The following is a 19,585-nucleotide window of genomic DNA, read 5'->3' as shown; positions in this document are numbered from 1 at the left end:
GTCTGTCTGTCTGAGGCTGCATATGCATGGCATGTGGAAGCACTGTACACCATGTTTTAAGGGTCTCTCATTTGGCCTGGAACTCATCAGGCCAGGCTACATGACTGGCAGTCACAGGACTGCCTCTCTCTGCCTCCCCATTGCTGGATTGCAAGCAAGTACCACCACACCCAGTGGGATCCGGGCATTGGACTCAGGTCCCCATTCTTTCGACACAAGCATCTTATCAACTGGGCCATCTCCCCAGCCCAAGGCTTTCTCCTTGTAGCAAACCTCTTAGATGCTTCTGAGACCTGACTCCCGCCTCAGCCTCCTGCTTCCCCCGCCTTTACTGAACCCACATTGTTTCAGGTTCTGTGTTCAAGGCAGGCACAAGTGTGAGAGACAAACGTTTACTGTTCATATACACAGATAATCACAAACTGAAATCCATGTGAAAGACAAAGGCAGACGTGGAGAAAATGGCTAATGATTCCACAACAGGGAAGGCTTCCAGAGCATTCTATTTAGGTTTGGGTATGCGTGCGTGCGCGTGCACACACACACATACACACACACACATTCACACATACACACACACACACTGGAAAAGCTCATTCAGGAAGAGGGTTCCAATCACATGACCCTGCAGCTTATGGAGTTTGTGACACTCAGCACTAGGTAGACACTTGTAGTTGCTCAACTAATAGGTAGACCCACAGACAAACTGACTAACTACCCCGTGATATTTCTTAGATTAAATACTTTTAACTCCATTCAGGAACAGAGGTCTCTCCTCAGGTCTTCAACCCACACACAGTTGAGAAATGCCAGCTGAACATGAGTTAGGTAGCAGGCACCCCAATTCGGGGCTCTACTTCCCTTATGGTCACCTTCCCTCACTTCAAACCCGTTCGTGATCATGTTAGCCTTGTTTTCCGTTCCCGGCCATTCACACACAGTCCACCTCAGACCCTGGGCTGAGATGGATCCCCATCAGTGCTCACTCTTGGTCGGGGAAACCGAGGCAGAGAGGTCTTCTATGCATCTAAAGGGGGTTAAAGTTTGCAAAGCCAGACCACGGGGTCTGGTGCGTCTTTTTTTGTTTCTGGACCGTCTCAGCCACTGAACAGGATCTGTGGCTGTGGCTGCTCTATTCCTTCCGTGTCCCAGGACACCAGTGGCTTCCTTGATGAACTGCGTGGGGTGTAACAGCTGTACTTAGTTGTTGACCACATCTGAAATGAACTAAGCCCAAGATGGAGAGGCGCGCCTCGGAGGAGCTTTATCAGAAGTGGGGCGGTGCACTTCCAGTATGGAAGGCACACACACCTCTCATCCAGATCCTTTGAGGTAGGAAAACCCAGTCTCTAATCTGGGCCATGCCTTCTGCTGGAAGCCTCCCGAGGGTTGGGACTAAAGGCTCTCCACACCTGGCACCCTATCACTTCTCTAAGACCAGACAATGATTAAAAGGAAATCTCACATATTGATTTACAATGTTTGCCAATTTCTGTGTAAATATTCCCACCATTGTCCAACATGGTGTAACTGGACAGAGCCAGTATGGGTAAACCTACACACAGATACCATAGGTCTACACGATCTATCTAAAAGGCAGCAAGATAATTAGCAAGAGAGAAGCTTTGAGCCTTTGCTGCCAGTGTTTTCAATATACTTAACGGTAAACTTGTATAAAAACTGCACTTTTCAAATAGCAGTTGTTTTAACAATCAGCCCATAAAATGTTCTTGCTCTTGGGAGAAGTGGTCTTCTCCAAGAGATGAACCCCCTAATTGGTTATCCAATGCCAAGTGGTCAATCCTGAAATATATACATACATGCAACTTAAAAAGACTCAATAGGATTCTATTTATGTGTGTGTGTGTGTGTGTATGTTTGTGTGTGTGTGTAACAACAACAATCAATGAAAAAGAAGCCTGGGAGTTTAAGGAGACAGGGGACAATGGGGGAAAAATTGGAAGAGAAAAATAAAATGGGGGAAATGGTATTAGATTTTCCTTTTATGTGTATGTGTTTTGCCTGAATGTATGTCTGTGCGCCATTTGAATGTATGGCGCCCATAGGGACTAGAAGAGGGTGTCGGAGCCTCTAGAACTGGAGTTACAAATAGTTGCGAGCTGCCCTGTGGGTGCTAGGAACCAAACCAGTGTTCTCAGTAGCTGAGCCATCGACCCAACCCCCATAATTATATTTTAATTTAAAAAAAATTCCCACCCTCTCCCATTAGCTCTGGGTCCCGTTAGTCCCTGGCTGCACTAGCCAGGCAGGCCAGTCTCACCTCCAGAGTTGGATACCAGCCTCCCTTCCAGCCCTTGTCAGAGTGAGGTACCAGGCTCATTCCCAGCCCTGTCAGAATGAGGTATCATTGACCATTTTCGAGATCTGAGGTCAGGGTGGGGACAGAGCCAGGGTGCAGGGACCACGAGCTAGAGTGACTCTGGCAGGCCCTGAGAGGCGGCCCTGGAGACAAGCAGTCTGACACAGAAGAATCATGACTTTGAAAGCTGCCCTGGGTGCCCCGGACGCTGGCTCAGCAGCAAGAAGAGCTGTTCCTGCCTTTCCCCACTGCCCCCATCCCACTTCCATCCTTATCTTCCGTCCCTTCCACACCCCGGCTGGTACCGTGTACTTAAATTAGGGAACAGCCAGGGCAAGCCGGTGACAGACACTGCCCAAGCTTTTCAGTCAGGTGGTAGGGATGAGGATGCCCAGGATCCACAGCTCCCTGCTCCTCCCAACCTTTCCCTGCTCGGGCTCAGACCTGCTGGGAAGGAAGAGTCGGCAGCCCATTCTTCTGCTTATCCTGCTGGCCTGGCCTGAAGAGACACAGGCTGCAGATAACCTGGCGATCTCTTGGCTTCTCACGGAGCAGGAGATTCAAAGCTGAACAGGCTGTGGAGCAGCCTTGGTGAGTGAGAGGTGCTATGGAGTGGAGAAGTGTGAATTGTGCCTGGAGAAGCCACAGGGACATACAAATCAGGGCCCAGAGCCCATCTCACAAGGCAGTTGAGCCTGAGATATATGGAACACAGAAAGCCCAGCATGGAAAACACATGGTGTGGGACAGAAACCAGCAGACTCCAGCTCCCGAGACCTCAGCGGTTACTACGGCATCTTAGACAGAGTACCATCCCTGCCTCACGCCCTCATCTGCAAAGAAGAGAAATTCTGAGATTATTGTGAAGACCAAAGGAAATAATGAAAACCTGGTCCCTTGGGCAGCTGAGAGGAACCTCCAAGAAGAGATGGAATTGGGGGTTAGGGGGAGTTTGGGTGAGCCAGAAGCTGTCTCTGTACGGTGGCTTTCTGTTCCCATGAAGCCCTGGGCCCTCCTCACTCTCCTGGGTCCTGAGTCCACAGCCTGGACACCTGGCCCTCACAGGCAGCATGCCCACTCTGTCCCCACCCTGGAGTGGCCACTTTCCAGCTGTGTTACTTTCCACCTCTAGGCCTCAGTTTCCAGCACAGGAAAGCCACCCCTGTCTCCTGAGTCACCATGAAGATGGAAACTTAGACGAAGGACTCACCCTGTCTCTAAGTCTCAGGCTGGCTAACTTAATGTGTTTTAGACCACCCAGGGTATGACCAGTAGTACCTAAGACAGCTAGGGTCCAGTCTCATTTTTAGAACTGCCAAGACCTCAGGAGGCAGCACAGTGAGTGAGGGGTGATACATACATAGATGCCCGGCTGTACCCCCGCCCCTGCCCAGATGAGAGGGCCCTGAAGCTGACAGCTGTCCCTGCAGGGCAAGCTGTGTGGTTGGTCACCCACTTCTGCTCACTGCAATTTGCTTCAGCTTGGAGCTGGAGTCCCCAGACATCACCTCAGGGTGCTGGTTGCCTGTCTCCTTACACTTACGGTGGAGAAAAGGATGAGGGAGCTGTGGTGACTGACAGAAGTCACCACTGACAAAGCCTGTGGACCACGCTCCCGATTCCTCCTTTCCTGCCTGTCCATGGCTCTGGATAATGCAATCTGGTCTCTGTGCGTCCATCAGACAGAAACCTCTCCCCACCCCAAACCCAAGCCCCAAAGGACATGAACAGAGCTGAGGGACAACAGGCCACTCTCTTCTCAGCACAGGAAACGGAGGCCTTGAGTCTTAAAGTGGCAGATGGGGAGGAAATTATCTCTCGGTAAAGAAGGAAAATAACATAAATTGCTGCTCCAGATGAGTCACCAAAGCGCCTCAGGCTGAGAAAGGAAGGCGCCACCATGCCAGACTGCAGGCCTCACGGGGCAGGGCCCAGACAGGTGACCTTTCCTTTCAACTATCTCTTCCTCTTAACTCCGTGACTCCCTGCGCCCAGCAAACTGAAGACAGACAGCAAGATGCCAGCACGGGCGTGCCGGAACGCGGGCCTTTTCAAGTTTACTTCTGAGGGCATTTTCAAATGAACCTCTGCAATTAAGCAGGCCTCGGCTCGGCCTACTGAGGGCACTGCACTCGGAGCACGCGACAGAGGGTGGAGACCACGGGAAGGAATCGCTCAGGCTGAGGCGTCCAGCGCCGCTATCGCAAAGCTGATCACCTCACGTTGAAGCCAGGAGCACAGCTAACACTTCAAGGCATTACTAAGGGGGTAGCCTGAGGCAAGGGACCAAGGAACCTGCAGACAGATGACAGAATGGCATCTTTCAGGCAATGTAGCTCACAAGTAGAGTGTTTCCTTTATTAAAATGATATCTTCTAAAAAGACTTGACTTGGTCATTGTATCTATTACATCCAACTATATATTATCTGTGTCAGGTGATGATACCATACCCCATACATTCTGGAAATAGTACGTGTCAATAAACATTCTTCCTAAAGCTGGCATGTGAAAGGCTTGCCATGCCAGCATGGAGCTCTGAGTTTCATTCCCAGAAGCCATGGAAAACGCCAGCTGTGCTGGAGAGTGGAGACAGATCTGTCCCCGAGACCCACCTGCTGACCGGCCTGACCTAACCGGCGGATCCCAAACCGACAGAGACGCTTCCTCAGGGGGAAAACCAAGTGTCCATCAAGATGACCTGTTGCCCACATACATGTACACACACGTGTACCTGCACACAGACATACAAATGATTTCTTCTTTAAAGGATTGTATTTATTTTTATTTTATGCGCATGAGCGTTTCGTCTCCCTGTGTGTACTCACACCATATGCATGCAAAGGTCAGAAGAGGGTGTCGGATCCCCCGGCATAAGAGTTATGGACTTCTGAGTGGCCGTGTAGATCCTGAGAGTCAAACCTGGATCCTCCACGAGAGAAGCACGTGCTCTACACCACTGAGCCATCTCTCGAGTCCCACAAGGACTCGTAAGGAAATGAGGAAGAGACACGATGACTCCGCTCCAACATCTGTCTCCGTGTCAGAACGCCACTTCTGTAGTCTCCAAAGAGGCAGCCGCTGCAGAGGATACCCCACTGACAGTTTGGACTCTGTCCTGTCTGCAGCCCTGGGGACGCCACCCTACACTGTCACGCTCAAGGACAAGATTTCCCTTCCTCCTGAATCAAACCATCACCCAAGAGAAACAGAGGTTCGGAGGCAAAGGCACATTTCTTCATACTTTCCCCCCATTAACCGGAGAACGCGTCCCCCGGGAAAACTGGCATTTTCTGCGGAGTTTAAAGGAAAATTAAGATTCCTTCCAATAGTCTTGGAAGTTATTCCTCCTGATTGGAGGCTGAGAAGGCAGCAGGCGAGAGACCAGAGCGGAGCCACACAGGAAAGAGGCTGTCTTCTAAGCAGCTGCGCTAGCCCGTACGCACCATCGATCACCTCCTATCCCCAGGGCCCAAGCAAAGACCCAGACAACAGGATTCCATCTGTATTTGTCAACTCTGCTTGCTCCCTGGGAGCCGAGAAAAGAGATTAAACCACAAGTGTCCGAGGCTCCCTGTGACTAAACCAGTCATTCGGAGTCACGAAAGTGCCTGAGGCTAGCAACCACAGAGGTGGGCAAGGAAGGAAACCATTGGCCACAGCCCGCCCAGGCCTTTGAGAACAGTGGTTGATATCAGGTTCCTAGCCTAAGTTCTACGGACGGAAGCCCAGGTGGAACCCCTAACCCTAACCCTATCCCCAGACAGAACCCCGTCCCAGATGGGATTTACATGAGACAGAGAGTTGGACAGTGATGGGTGGTACCCAGAACTAGAGTCACCCAGTTCCTTCGCCCGGGGTCTTTTGGGGACGGTGTAGGCTGGAGTGAGTGACTGTGCTTATGGGAGCTAAGATCTAAGTTTTGTGTCCGTTTTAAACCAGCCTGGTTTACTGTAACCTGAGAAGGTTTTGGTTCCACTGAACTCTGCCATAGTTTGGGGGCACAGAAAATTCACTGTCAAACTGTGAGCAGATTACACTCTGTGGCACCTACATCAAGTCAGCCACGTGAGAATGGAAGCAAAATCCTGTGGCCCATTATTTGGCGATGCCCACCTAGCCTGGCAGGGTTAGTCCTCAGCTCCTGGCCTGGATTCTGCCCGACAAGAGCGGCATACCATCTAGCCCAAACCAAGACCAGCACAGCTTCCCCTTTACAGAGCCCAGCGCCCTACAAGTCTGGTGCCTCATGAGTCAGGAGGACTGCCCAGGGTCCCCAGGGCCACAGTGTTGAGAAGACAGCAGGCCACTGAAAAGTCCTCAGCTGTAAAAGCCACTTCCCATCACTCCTGCTAGGAATACAAAAGTCGGATGAAGGAGGGTTCGGAAAGGTTAATGGATCCTGCCCACAGTCACACAGCACATCGAGAAAGAAGTGGCTGCAGGGTCTCCGGGCTAGGAGACATGAAAAGAGGATCTAGCTGATGGGTGCTGCTTCTAGCACCCTGAGGGTCGCCAGGTTCATCTCATTGCCTAGCCAGGGGTGGGGTGGGGGTGGGGGTGCTCTCTCTCCATCTCAGCATTACTGATTTTCTCAACTGGGTAACTCTTTCTTTCTTTCTTTCTTTCTTTTTTTTTTTTTTTTTTTTGGTTTTTCGAGACAGGGTTTCTCTGTGTAGCCCTGGCTGTCCTGGAACTCACTTTGTAGACCAGGCTGGCCTCGAACTCAGAAATCCGCCTGCCTCTGCCTCCCGAGTGCTGGGATTAAAGGCGTGCGCCACCACGCCCGGCTGTCTTTCTTTCTTTCTTTCTTTCTTTCTTTCTTTCTTTCTTTCTTTCTTTCTTTCTCTCTTTTCTCCCTCCTTTCTTTTCTTTTCTTTCCTTTCTTTTTTTTTTCTTTTTTTTGAGATAGGGTTTAGTCCTATAGCCCTGGCTGTCCTGTAGACTAAGGTGGCCTCGAACTCAACAGAGATCTGTCTGCCTCTGCCTCCCAAGTGCCAGGGTTGAAGGTATGCGCCACCACTGCTGGACCAATGATTATTTACAGGGGTGTCCTAGGTACAGTCTCACTTTTAATAACACCCTCAGATTGGTCCCACAGGATGCCAAAGCCACCCCTCACTGTGGCACCCCAAAGTGTCCCCAGACTCTGACACACGTAGAGGTGGGATTCACAGCTGGGAGCCACTGGAATAGTTTGATGCCAAATTACCTACCGCCCAAATGTGTCCCTGCTCCTCTGTCTGGGGAGAGCCAGGCTACTCAGGAGCTCGCCTGCAGGGACAGCTGAGGGAAAGGCCCGGGCAAGCACTGCAGACAAGTCTAGGGAAATGAGCTCTGAGGTACTGTCTCCATCATGGCCCCTTGCCCAGGACAAGCATTCTGTAAGGATCAATCCATCTGAGAGGATGGGGTAACAGGTCACCAACTTAGGAGCAATTTAAGTTAGAGTCACTCTACAATCCCACAGAAACACAAAAAGTCAGTCTACAACTAGCTGTAACCCCTGGGGAAATGTCAGGGTTCTAACAGTGACAGTAAAAACTAACCTTAATTAAACAACTACCATGTGCCAGGCACGGTATGCATACTCTGACCCCAAGGAGGTCCCAAGATCACCCATCAGCGCCAGAAAAGAAACTGAGGCTGTAGTTAGGTTACTTTTTGCTTGGGACCAGTATTCCATCCTGTGAATCTGTAGGTCACACACACACACACACATGATCTGCTTCAAGAGAAAGTCACCCCATCGTGGTGCCAAGACGCACAATGGCAGGAGGGAAGATGCCACTGTTAGGCAGCAGGCTCCAGTCTTAGCTGAATGGCCAAGGGCCAAGAGCTGCCAGGGAACCAGCCCCGTGGCCGGGTGGGCGCTGGGGACCTTCCAGCCACGGGAGCAGGCATGGGGGCCGCCAGCTGGAACGGCCTTGAGAACACATTAGCAAAGTCTCACTTCTCAGGAGAGTGTGGCTCTGCCACACAGAACAACCTCCTTTGGCAGCAAGCAGCACTTGCCCGAATCACAGCCACTGAGAAGGGCCTGCTGTTTGCCAACAGTAACCAGGAAGGCGGCAGCTGTCCTGTGCCATCCCTCCAAGCCCAGGCCTCCTGTCAGAGCTTCCACAGTCTGTGTACCCTGACCCACAGAACCAAGGCTCTTCCACTTGATCCAAGAGGTGACCGCCATCATCTGTGGGATATGTCAGGCGTTAGGATGTGTGAATGGCTATAGATGGAACCAATCAGAAAGCCTTGCTTGGATACTGATGGCAATATGGCCTGCTGGTTCCCAAACCTGTTAGGAGTCCCTGCTCAGGCAAGAATTGGGGACTCCATTCCAGCTTGTGAAGCAGGACTTAGTGACATTTCTAAATCCACAGCCCATCAGTTCGAGGAAAGTGTAGCCGTCCCCTATGGGAAGCATCTGGTTTCTTCTTGGACATTGTCTTAGTCAGGGTTTCTATTCCTACACAAACATCATGACCAAGAAGCAAGTTGGGGAGGAAAGGGTTTATTCAGCTTACACTTCCACACTGCTGTTGATCACCAAAGGAAGTCAGGACTGGAACTCAAGCAGGTCAGGAAGCAGGAGCTGATGCAGAAGCCATGGAGGGATGTTCTTTACTGGCTTGCCTCCCCTGGCTTGCTCAGCCTGCTTTCTTATAGAACCCAGGACTACCAGCCCAGGGATGGCACCACCCACAAAGGGCCCTCCCCCCTTGATCACTAATTGAGAAAATGTCTTACAGCTGGATCTCATGGAGGCCTTTCCTCAAGGGAGGCTCCTTTCTCTGTGATAACTCCAGCTTGTGTCAAGTTGACACACAAAACCAGCTGGTGCAGACATGGGACCTCTGGTCGGAGTCAGGGCTATCATTACAGTCCATCTGTGACATCAGGACCTCTCTGAGGCACTGCAGTCAGTAAAGCTGGCTGTCCTCTCCCATCTGTTGGGAGGACTGCTCAAGAACAAGAAGGGCGGAAGTGGGAGCAGGACTCCATCTGGCTCGTAACCTTTGCAGGACAACAAGGATCAACTGGTCCAGACTGTCCTAGGGATGAGGTAGGAGGCTCAAAGTTAGGTTTTCAGTCCAACCCAAAAAGCAGGTAAGCTCAGGGGCGGGGCCTCACAGAGCTGAAAACACTCCTACCTCTCTCTGGGTAGTCTGTCTGTCTGTCTGTCTGTCTGTTATACATCAGTTGTTCCCTGTCTAATAGTTTCAGCAAGGGCTCATCTGTCCACTTCCCCTCAGGGACAGAATGGAAGATGGGAAGCCATTTCAAGAGTTCAGCAGCAATCATGCCCAATTCTGTCTAGAACGTCTGCCTGGGTCCCCACCTCTATGTGGGACTCTTTCCAGTACCCAGCTTCAAGCTTCTCCGGTGTTGGCCTCCTCCAGTGTTCCCGGAAGGGGTTTCTTATTTCCTGAGTGCATGAGCCAAAAGGAAGGCAGTTTCAGCCTAAGCCTGGGTGAGAACAATAAAGCCCCCTTTAGCCTCTGCCATTAAAAGAGATTTGAAATAGGAGAGCCAGAGTTTCCAGGTGAGAATTACAGGGTGTGTGGATTACAGAGACAGCCCAGTCTCCTTTATTTTCCTCCTACAAGGACTAAATTGATATTTACTAACACAAGCCAAGAGCGAAAGGGGACAGGCGGCTCTCCGAACAGCCATTCAAATACCCACGCCAGCGAGATTTATCACAGCCTAAAGCGGCAGGAAGAAAGTTCCTATCAGAACATCCAGCCAGCCTGAGCCATCACCATTGTTAAAGGCCAGTTTCTTGCCAAAGGGTAGATTCTGTCAGGCCTGGAGAGGCTCAGAGTCAAGCTGGCCCTCTGACCTGGTTTCTCTGAGGTCATGAGCCCTCCTCTCTCAAGCTCAGAGGAGCCAGGAGGCAACAAATACTTGTTAGTAGTCATGTGTGGTGGCCTGCAGAGGTGACATGTCCTCAACAAGACTTCACAAAGGGAGCACCAGACACCAATTTGGTAACTAAAGGGTTCCTATGCCTTGCTCCTTTAACAAATTCTATTAGGTCATGCCCCAGCCTGAGAGCAGGAGACAAAACAGTAGATGAAAAACCTTATGCCCCTGGTACCCAGGACTCTATCAGGGATACAGATGTACACACACACAGGCATCCAGCATTAGGACACCACCTTTAGTGTCAAAAGCCAGCTCTGGGGCCAGACACAGTAGGGTATGCTGCTTTTAATCAGAGCACTCAAGAGGTAAGCAGATCTCTGTGAGTTCAAGGCTAGCCTTGTCTACATAGCAAATTCTAGCCAGCCACGGCTACATAGTTACTCAAAAAGATGATATATGTGTATATGTTCATATATAAAATACATATATTATATATAAATTTAATTTTTTTAAGAGAGAGTGAAAGACATAAAAGGTTAGTTGTGTCCTGTGACTTCTGTCACACTGCTTGGACCAGTAGCTAAAGGTTTTCCAGTAAGAAGACTCAGATTGCTCACACCTGTAATCTTGGAGCTGGGAAGGCAGAACTGGTGGATTTATGGGGCCCCCTGGCTGGTCAGCCTAGCCTACTTGGTAACCTCCAGTTTTCTTCCCTGAGAAGACAAAGTAGACAGCTTCTGAGGAAAGACAACCAAGGTGGCCCTCTGGCCTCCTGCTCACACGCCTCCTGGCTGCTCTGACTTGCAGAAGGGCTCATGGCCTCTCCTCAGAGACAGCAAGTCAGAAGCTCTGCTTGACTCCGGGCCTCTCCAGGCCTGACACAATCTTGTTATGGAAAGTAACAAGCAGCCTCTCTCAGCCAAGAGAAACGTCCAACCAGGACACCAGGAAGAGGAAGCACAGTATAAGTGACGTGGCCTCAAGTCCTGAGGCCAGCTCTTGACTGTAAACCCATTAAGACTCTCAAACTTGAACTTCTGTACCAGTAACAGGAGCTACTGCATTCTAAACCCTGCCAGGACAGTGAAGCCCAATGGCCCAGTCCACAGTCCAGCCAAATATAAACCAACCACAGAAGTTAACTGGTAAAGCCCAGAACTTCAAGGATGTCTTTGCCCACACAGGGGATCAGTTAAGCCAGGCAAACCAGGCAAAAACCCAGGGTCAAAATTCTAGATAAGCCAGGAAGACCAGAGACCTAGGGGTGGGGGGCCAACTTAAGTCTCTGCTGGCCTTTCTCCCTATCTCCATCGTGTGGATTCACACACTACTAAGAAAATACTTGGGGCTTCTGATAGTCAAAAGGTACCGTGAAATCGGAACATCTTATATGGCGCCATGCTACAAGCTTGTCACAATGACAAAACAAAACAACAACAACAACAAACAGAAGAAACTGAAGCTCAGAGTCCCCAGTGGAGGTCACAGGAGCCTGCAGAAGACCCACCTATTCAGGCCAGACTTTCTATCAAGAAATGGCACCGAGTCCTTCAGAGCCGCAATGCCAGAGTGGCTGATGCCAGAGGGGCCGGGGTGCAGCTCTGGAGCCTCCAGTGAAAACTCAAATCGAGAAAACCGGGGCTCCCTCCAGGTACCTGCCTGGCGGGGTGGGGGAGGGGTATGCTTGTGAATTCCTGGGGAAGTGGAGGAAGGGACCCAGCCCTGTGTGCTGATTTGGATTCATTCCTCTGTGAAGCTGCCACCGGGGGAAGGGGACAGGTAGGCAGGGAGGAGTGACAGTTTGGGAATTAGTATGATGACAATTAGCCAAGTTCTGCTCTGCTTCTCTTCACAAAGAAAACTTCCCTTTCGCGTGCTCTTAGCACGCCACGTTGGGAAAGAGAGGCATCTCCATGGCAACCGCATACACATTTAGTGATGTGTCACAAAATTTGTGTATGCACAAAAGCACATTAGGAGACTTTTTTTTTTTTTGAATGTGGCAAGAGAAATAGATTTCATAATTGAATGCTGCCTTCAAGTAGAGTTTACCATTTGCTCAAAGCCAGGATGCTTAATGTGCCCCCTCACACTCTGGCTGTGACTCAGATAAGGGCTCATCTCTTTGGGAGTCCTGCCGTCCACAACAGGGCGTGGACAGATGGGGGCACAGCCAGGGGTCAAGATGGCTTCAGCAGACCAGGAAAAGCAGATTCATCTCCCATCTGACCAGAGCCTGGGGAGAGAGAATGCTGGCAGCTCAAGAGGCAAAAATGGCCCAGATTCTAGGCCTGCTTCTGACTCCTCAACGAGCCCAAGACCTTACTCTGTTCTGACAGAGACAGGGTAGGGAGAGATGACCACAGGTCTCAGACCTGTGAAGTGCCTCAGAAATGAGCAGAGCAGAAAGAATAGTGGAGCCGGGAAGCCCAGACACGCGCCCTAGTTCTGTTTCTTCCTGGTGCTGCTGTGGACCCCACTCTTCCTGAGCCCCACCTCCCCCATTTGAACAAGCAGGCAGAATACAGAGAAGTCTCTGAAAACATGGCTAAACTCCAGCCATTTATAGGGGGGCACTGTCCAGACTCATGGGCCCCAAAGGAGGCCTCTGTCAGGTGTCCCCTGGTCTCTCAGGCCCAGGGACAGTAACAGACTCCCAAGCTAACACTGCTATACTGAGCCAGGGCTACTGAGGACTTAAGATGGCCTGAAAGCCACAGCTCAGCTACAGTCAAGCCATAGCTGCAAAGACTGCTATGCAGCACCTTCGGCCTCAGAGACCCTGGTGTCAGCATTCCGGGCCTTTCCTTGTCCTTACTTGCATATGTGTCTTACAACACTCCCCCCACAACCCCGCCCCACAACCACTTCATTCTTTACTTTCTCTTCACCCAAACTAGACATTGGTTTTTACTGTCCCAAAAGAGACACCCTCTGTCCCCCCAAAAAAGGAAACAAAGTAGGTTGGAGTGGGGAGTTGGCATGGTGGGTAAAAGTGCTGAGACGGGGAACTGAGTTTGAACCCCTAGAAGCTATAAAAGACAGGCATATGGGCTTGGGGCCTGCAATCCCTGCTTTCCTACCAGAACCTGGCAGGTAGAGACAGGAAGGAGAATCTCCAGTAACTTGAGGGCCATGCAGAAACCTTAGGCACATAACAGCCCAAAGACAATAAGGAGGCCCTGTCTCAAATAAGTTGGAAGGCGAAGACAGACCTCTAAGGCTGTCTTCTGACTTACACACATAAATCCATAGACACGAGTGCACATGCACACCTACATAGCAAGCACATATGCACACTCAGAAATACACGCCCCCCCCCCACACACACACATACAGAACTACAAAGAGGGCATATTGGTCCTAACCTGGAGGTGGAGGGGGTGGGAGAGGGACTAGGCATTGGCTGAGTATTCAGGTCCAGGTCTAGTGGATACAGGAGGAACAGGGTATAGAGTCAGAAAGTCATATGCTTTTCAATTTGGCTGGTGAAATGATTCCAGGCTCCTCTGTGGACCCCGAGAGGACAGTTCTTTGAGCAATCTGAGCAACCGAGCACCATCAGAGGAGAGCGCAGCTATCAGAGGCCCTTCTCAATTCTGCAGTAATAAACTGGAATTGACTAGCGCTGGCCCGGCCTCACCCTGCACTCAGGGGGAACAGCGGGGTTAGCATGCAGGCCTTAAGATGTCTGAACCACTGAAGACAGAATGATCTGGGCAAGATAGAAGAAGCGCACTTCCTGGATAGCCTACACAGGGACACGTGGTGGCAGAGATCTTGTGGTCCCTTTTGAAGCCCAGTCTCCATCCCCCAGCAGAAGGTGCCCCACCCCAGGTGCCTATCTTCATACTCAGGCCAGACCCAGCAAGCCAGGTGACCTCTGTGGCAGTGGCCTGACTCCCCTCCCAGGTGTTGGGACTCCAGGCCTGTGCCACCATGTGCACCCTCTGTGGCTGAAAGTTCAGAGCCAGGGTTCCCTCTTTCTGGGAAATGAAATGTGCAGGTCTATGGTCTATGGCCTTCTCCAGAGACACACTGGAGAAGGAAGGAGGCCATGTGTGGTGGGGGTATGCAGCTTCATCTTCATTGCTGTCTGGCAGAAGAGCAAAGATAAAACCTCACATGCTGGCCGTGGCTGAGTAGATGCATTCAATTCTTCCCAGCCGGTGTCCAGAGCCCTCCACTCCCACACTGTGTACTCTTAAACCAAGTCCCTCATCACTGAAGAGCTCATTTGACAAAGTGTTCCCACAAAGTACCACCCAAAGGATGTCTCATGAGTCCTAGGCCAGCTTAGTTGCATAGCAACACCCTTTTAAAAAAATATTTTATATATATATATATATATATATATATATATATATATCGAGAATCAGGATTGGGAGTTCAAGACTAGCCTAGCAAATGGATGGACCTGGAAGATATCATCCTGAGTGAGGTGACCCAATCACAAAAGAACCCACATGATATGCACTCACTGATAAGTGGATATTAGTCCAGAAACTTAGACTACCCAAGATACAATTTGCAAAACACATGAAACTCAAGAAGAAGGAAGACCAACGTGTGGATACTTCGTTCCTCCTTAGAATGGGGAACAAAATACCCATGGAGGGAGTTACAGAAACAAAGTTTGGAGCTGAGAAAGAAGGAAGGACCATCCAGAGACTGCACCACCCGGGGATCCATCCCATAAACAGCCACCAAACCCAGACACTATTGCATATGCCAGCAAGATTTTGCTGACAGGACCCTGATATAGCTGTCTCTTGTGAGGCTATGCCAGTGCCTGGCAAATACAGAAGTGGATGCTCACAATCATCTATTGGATAGAACACAGGGCCCCCAATGGAGGAGCTAGAGAAAATACCCAAGGAGCTGAAGGGATCCGCAGCCCTATAGGTGGAACAACAATATGAACTAACCAGTACCCCCCAGAGCTTGTGTCTCTAGTTGCATATGTAGCAGAGGATGGCCTAGTCGGCCATCATTGGGAGGAGAGGCCCTTGGTCTTGCGAAGATTATATGCCCCACCTGCCAGAACAGGTGAATAGCAGGGCCAGGAAGTGGGAGTGGGTGGGTGGGTTGGGGAGCAGGGTGGGGGGAGGGTATAGGGGACTTTCGGGATAGCATTTGAAGTGTAAATAAAGAAAATATCTAAGAAAAGAGAAAAGAAGGAAAAAAAAGAGTAGCCTAGGATATATAGCTAGTTCAAAGCCAGGTTAGGTTACAGGACACCTTATCTCAAGAAAACCAAACCAGCCAGTGGTAGTGGTGGTGCACGCCTTTAATCCCAGCTCTTAGTAGGCAGAGACAGATGATCTCTGAGTTTGAGGCTAGCCTGGTCTACAAAGCAAGTTCCAGGACAGCCAGGGCTACACAGAGAAACTCTTGGAGAGAGAGAGAGAGAGAGAGAGAGAGAGAGAGAGAGCGCAAATCAAGTGAACAGCTGAGAGCCTATGGATTCTGGCTCAGCAGCAGGCCTGGCAGCATGGTCACGTGACTGTCCTCGGTGGGAGGCTGGAAAGCAGAGAACTCAGGCGCCCAGATCTCCTCGGATGGTGAATCCTGACATCCTGCCAGCAAATGGCTTCCCGTCCTTAGTGAGAGCCAGGAAGAAAGGCTCCGTGACTACAGAGGACTGCCATCAGCAAACCTGGAGAAAGGTGCAGTAGGAGGACCAATGGCAGTCTCTTCACACAGCTGGGAGATGCTGGGTGCCTGGCTAAGCCGAGGGGAAACGAAGGTTCCACACTCTCTTTTTAAATTTTTTTTAAATTTGTATTTATGTGTATGAGCATGTCTGTGTGCACACTGTGTGTGTGCAGACACCAGTGGAGGCCAGAAGAGGGCGCTGAGGAGCCTCCTGAGCTGGCATTACATGTGCTGTGAGCCCCACAAAATGGATGCTGGGAACGGGACTCCAATCCACTGAAAAGCGGCAAGGGAGCTTACCTTCTGAGCCATCTCCCCAGCCACTGGTTCTTCTAAATACTGGTGCTCCCAAAAGCTTTGTCCCCTCCCCTTCATTTCAGGTGTTCCTCCAGTGGCTGGGCATGAAAGCCTTTGACCCCTAGCACACTATACAATGACATCTGCAACCTCACCACACCCAACCTGAAGCCCAGTCTCCAGCCCCTAGCAGAAACAGCTACCTCCATTCCACAAGCCTCTCACGTTTAGTGTGTCTAGAATTACCCGAATCTGCCCACCCCAGGCAGAAACTTTGGCCATACCAAATATCACCATCACCACCCATCTCAGTCACGCCTACCGATCTCTCCCACAATCCGGCACCCTCAGCTTCAACTCCACAAACCCACCACTCCCAACACTTTCCTCGGCCCTCTGCACCCATATATAGGACACCTCTGTGGTGCAACCACCGTGTGCCTGTGGCAACATACAACCTGCATGTGCTCTACACAGTGGGGGTGAAACCGCACCTCCATGTCTTCACACCTGGGGCTAAATGAGGTCAGTTCGTAGGAAAGGCTGAACCAGAAAGGAACAGAAGGCAGTTAACATTCCTCTCAACACCCACCTCTCAGTTCAAGCGTGTCAATCCTGAAAAGGTCTGGGTCTGACCTGTTTGGCAACACGGAGCAGATCTGCAAATTCCAGCAGCCACAGGAGGGCAGTTTTTAGGGTAACTGTAATAGGGGGAGAAACAAGACAAACAGCAGCCTTTAAAAGGATGGCAGCCCTGAGACAAAATGAAGGGGTGAAGGAAGAGTAGGCAGAGCCCCAAAGGCCCCCAGTTCCTCTCTCACTTAAGTCCTCGGAGGACTGGCGGAGATGGACCCATGCAGAAAGCCTCAGCATCTAATTAAACATTTTAGACTCCACTGCACGTGAGCAAGGAACCTGAGTCCCCCACGGAACCCTGACAAATGAGTCGTTTCCAATCAATCTATCACCATAGCATCTGGGTACCTCGGGAAGATGAAAATAGGAGCGACACATAAACGAAAACCAATATACAAACATCGTCTCCCACACAGGCCTCCAGAAAACCACAGGCGAGGAGGCCATCTGCCAAGACGCCCGCCCGCCCGGCACCGCTTCCTGCAGCCAGCAGCCAGAGTAAGCACGGCTTAACGCGAGATTTAACAACAGAGAGATCTCCCCCTCTGAAGCCTGACTCTCCACTGGTGCCCCTTGGCTAAATGTCCACCCATCCAAGCTGGAAGGAAATCAGAGACTGGGCAAATGAGATGCATTTCTATAGGCTGCATCAGTCAAGGAATTTGTTAGAAATAAACAGTTGGGACAGAAGCGAAGAGAGGCTGTGAGTCGGCTGAAGGTTGGGAATTCACAGATTTCTTTCACAGACATGGAGATCTGCAAGACACATCCAAATGCCCCTGCAAAGAACGCTTCCGGAAAGCAACAATATAGTCTTTGTTTGAAACTATTTCTTTCCAAATTTGTTTTACAACAAGTAGATGGGGTCCCCCATATCATGACAAGTGTGTGGAAGGCAACTCACGGGAGTTGGGGTCTCTCCTCACACCATTAAAGTCCTGGGGGGGTCCAACTCAGGTTGTCAGTCTTGGCAGCAAGACCCTTCAGTAGCTGGCCCATCTCTCCCCCTCAGTGGTAGCATCTTCTCCATCCTTCCCTGGCAGCTTCAACCACAGCAGCCTCAATGCCCGGGGTCTGATAACCCCAGTCAGCAAGGCTCAAGGTAGATCATACCCAGCGTGGCAAAAATGAGGTAACAGCAGGACTCGGGGAGGTTCCACTGTTAGCATCCCTTCCTCCTGAATTCTGTCAATGACTGGATTTTATAGATAGCAACCCACCCTGCTGACCACAGGCTCTCCAGAAGGCGAAGAAGCAATGTGGAAAGACTGCTCCGCCGACGGAAAAGCATCAGAGACCACCACGGGAGGGCAAGAACGGCCCGCTGCGAGATCTACTCCTGGACGAGCAAATATTTTCATCTCTGCGGTTCATCTGCTCCCCCCACAATGTTTTAGGCTGAACAGGCAAATATTTACACAGCTAAGCAATGCTTCCCTGCCTCTGGGCATGTTTGTAGGAGGAAGTGACCTGAGCCTGTGACAATATTATTCTATAAAGCTCTGTGAAGCCAGGGGCTCCCCTTTGCCCTTCCTTTGTGCCCACTGTGCAAATGAGACTTCGTGGACTGTCTGTTTTTCCAATATTTTTCTTAAAGTTTTAATGAATCCGTGAGATCAAGGGAACCATGTGTGCTCTCGGCTCAGGAAAACTTGGTTTTAATGGAGTCTTTGCCCCAGTCTCTTCTCTTCCAACCCCCAGAGGGAGTCTGACATATAGCCAACTTTCAGCATCCCTCTTAAGCGAGGAAAAAATGAACTCAACTTCAAAATGAGCCTAGACTGAAAACCACCTCAGAACGGGCACACCTGCCGCTCGTTCCCCAGACCCATCCGGGAAGAGTCTAAAGGCCCAGTGGCTCGGGCTACAGCCAGTGCAATTAAGTCTGCATCTCCAATTTCATAAAAGGGAGGACAGTAGCATTTACCAAAATCCTACATGAGATTTTAGAAGGCAATAAAGGCCCAAAGCCCTGCGCTCAAGACTCAGGCGACTCATTCTTTTGAATACCTAAGAATATGGCATTTCCACTGTGCTCCATCCCAAAGTGAAAGCTCTCCGTCCAAAATTACCATCACCTTGGCTTTCTGATGACGTCATGAGAAGGTCAACATCATGAAAAACCTAGTGGCCTGCAGTCTCATGGTCAATTTCCTCTTGGGGTTCTGTCAAGGATGAGCCAGGATTACAGTCTTTGCCCTAAATGTCAGTCTGTTAGACAGATCTGCTTGGGATACTGGGGCTCTGTTGCGACCACCACAGGAATTTCTCACTTAATTGTTCTAGATGATAGCATCTCAGCCTGGGCCCTTTCCTTCAAAGCAGACTCCCTAAAGATTTTTATTTTTTATTTAATTTTTATGTGTATTGGTGTTTTGCCTGCATGTATGGCTATGTACCACCTGCATGCAATACCACCAGAGGCCAGAAGAGGGCACTAGATCCTCTGGATCTTGAGTTACAGACTGTTGTGAGCCACAAGGTGGGTGCTGGGAATTGAACCCTGGTCCTCAGGAAAAGCAGCTTTAAACAGTTCCACCCCAGCCCTGAGGATCCTTGCATATAAGGGGTGGTAGGTACTAAGTCAAAATTCTTTCTCTCTTTTGAAAGTTTTTTTTTTTTTGCACAAAATAAATTTATATTAAGCTATTAAATGTATGCAGCTTGATACAATATCAGTAAAAATTATATTATTTATTATTGTTGTATCTCTGTGATCGTGTGTGTGTGTGTGTGTGTGTGTGTGTGTGTGTGTGTGTATGTATATACCCAGGAGCCCAGGCACCAACTGCAGGTCGTCAGGTTTG

At 50.2% G+C, this 19,585-nt stretch overlaps 1 protein-coding gene across 2 annotated transcripts in view; it reads right to left on the bottom strand.

Annotated features, from left to right (window-relative positions):
• The window catches only part of Man1c1 (mannosidase alpha class 1C member 1), a 140,146-nt gene that overhangs the window by 102,215 nt on the left and 18,346 nt on the right, over nucleotides 1-19,585 (bottom strand). The window contains exon 1 of one of the 2 annotated variants that reach the window (XM_085838854.1): nucleotides 16,735-16,815. The exons of the other annotated variant lie outside the window; for it this stretch is intronic. The gene's annotated coding sequence lies outside the window, so the exon portion shown is untranslated. Of the gene's footprint in view, nucleotides 1-16,734; nucleotides 16,816-19,585 lie in introns of those variants that run through there. 2 annotated transcript variants of the gene reach the window in all.

The sequence above is a fragment of the Mus caroli genome, unplaced genomic scaffold, assembly GCF_978045245.1.
Source record: "Mus caroli unplaced genomic scaffold, Mus_caroli_1 scaffold_6, whole genome shotgun sequence".
In the NCBI taxonomy this organism is placed as follows: domain Eukaryota; kingdom Metazoa; phylum Chordata; class Mammalia; order Rodentia; family Muridae; genus Mus; species Mus caroli.
This window is presented reverse-complemented; position numbering and strand designations above follow the sequence as displayed.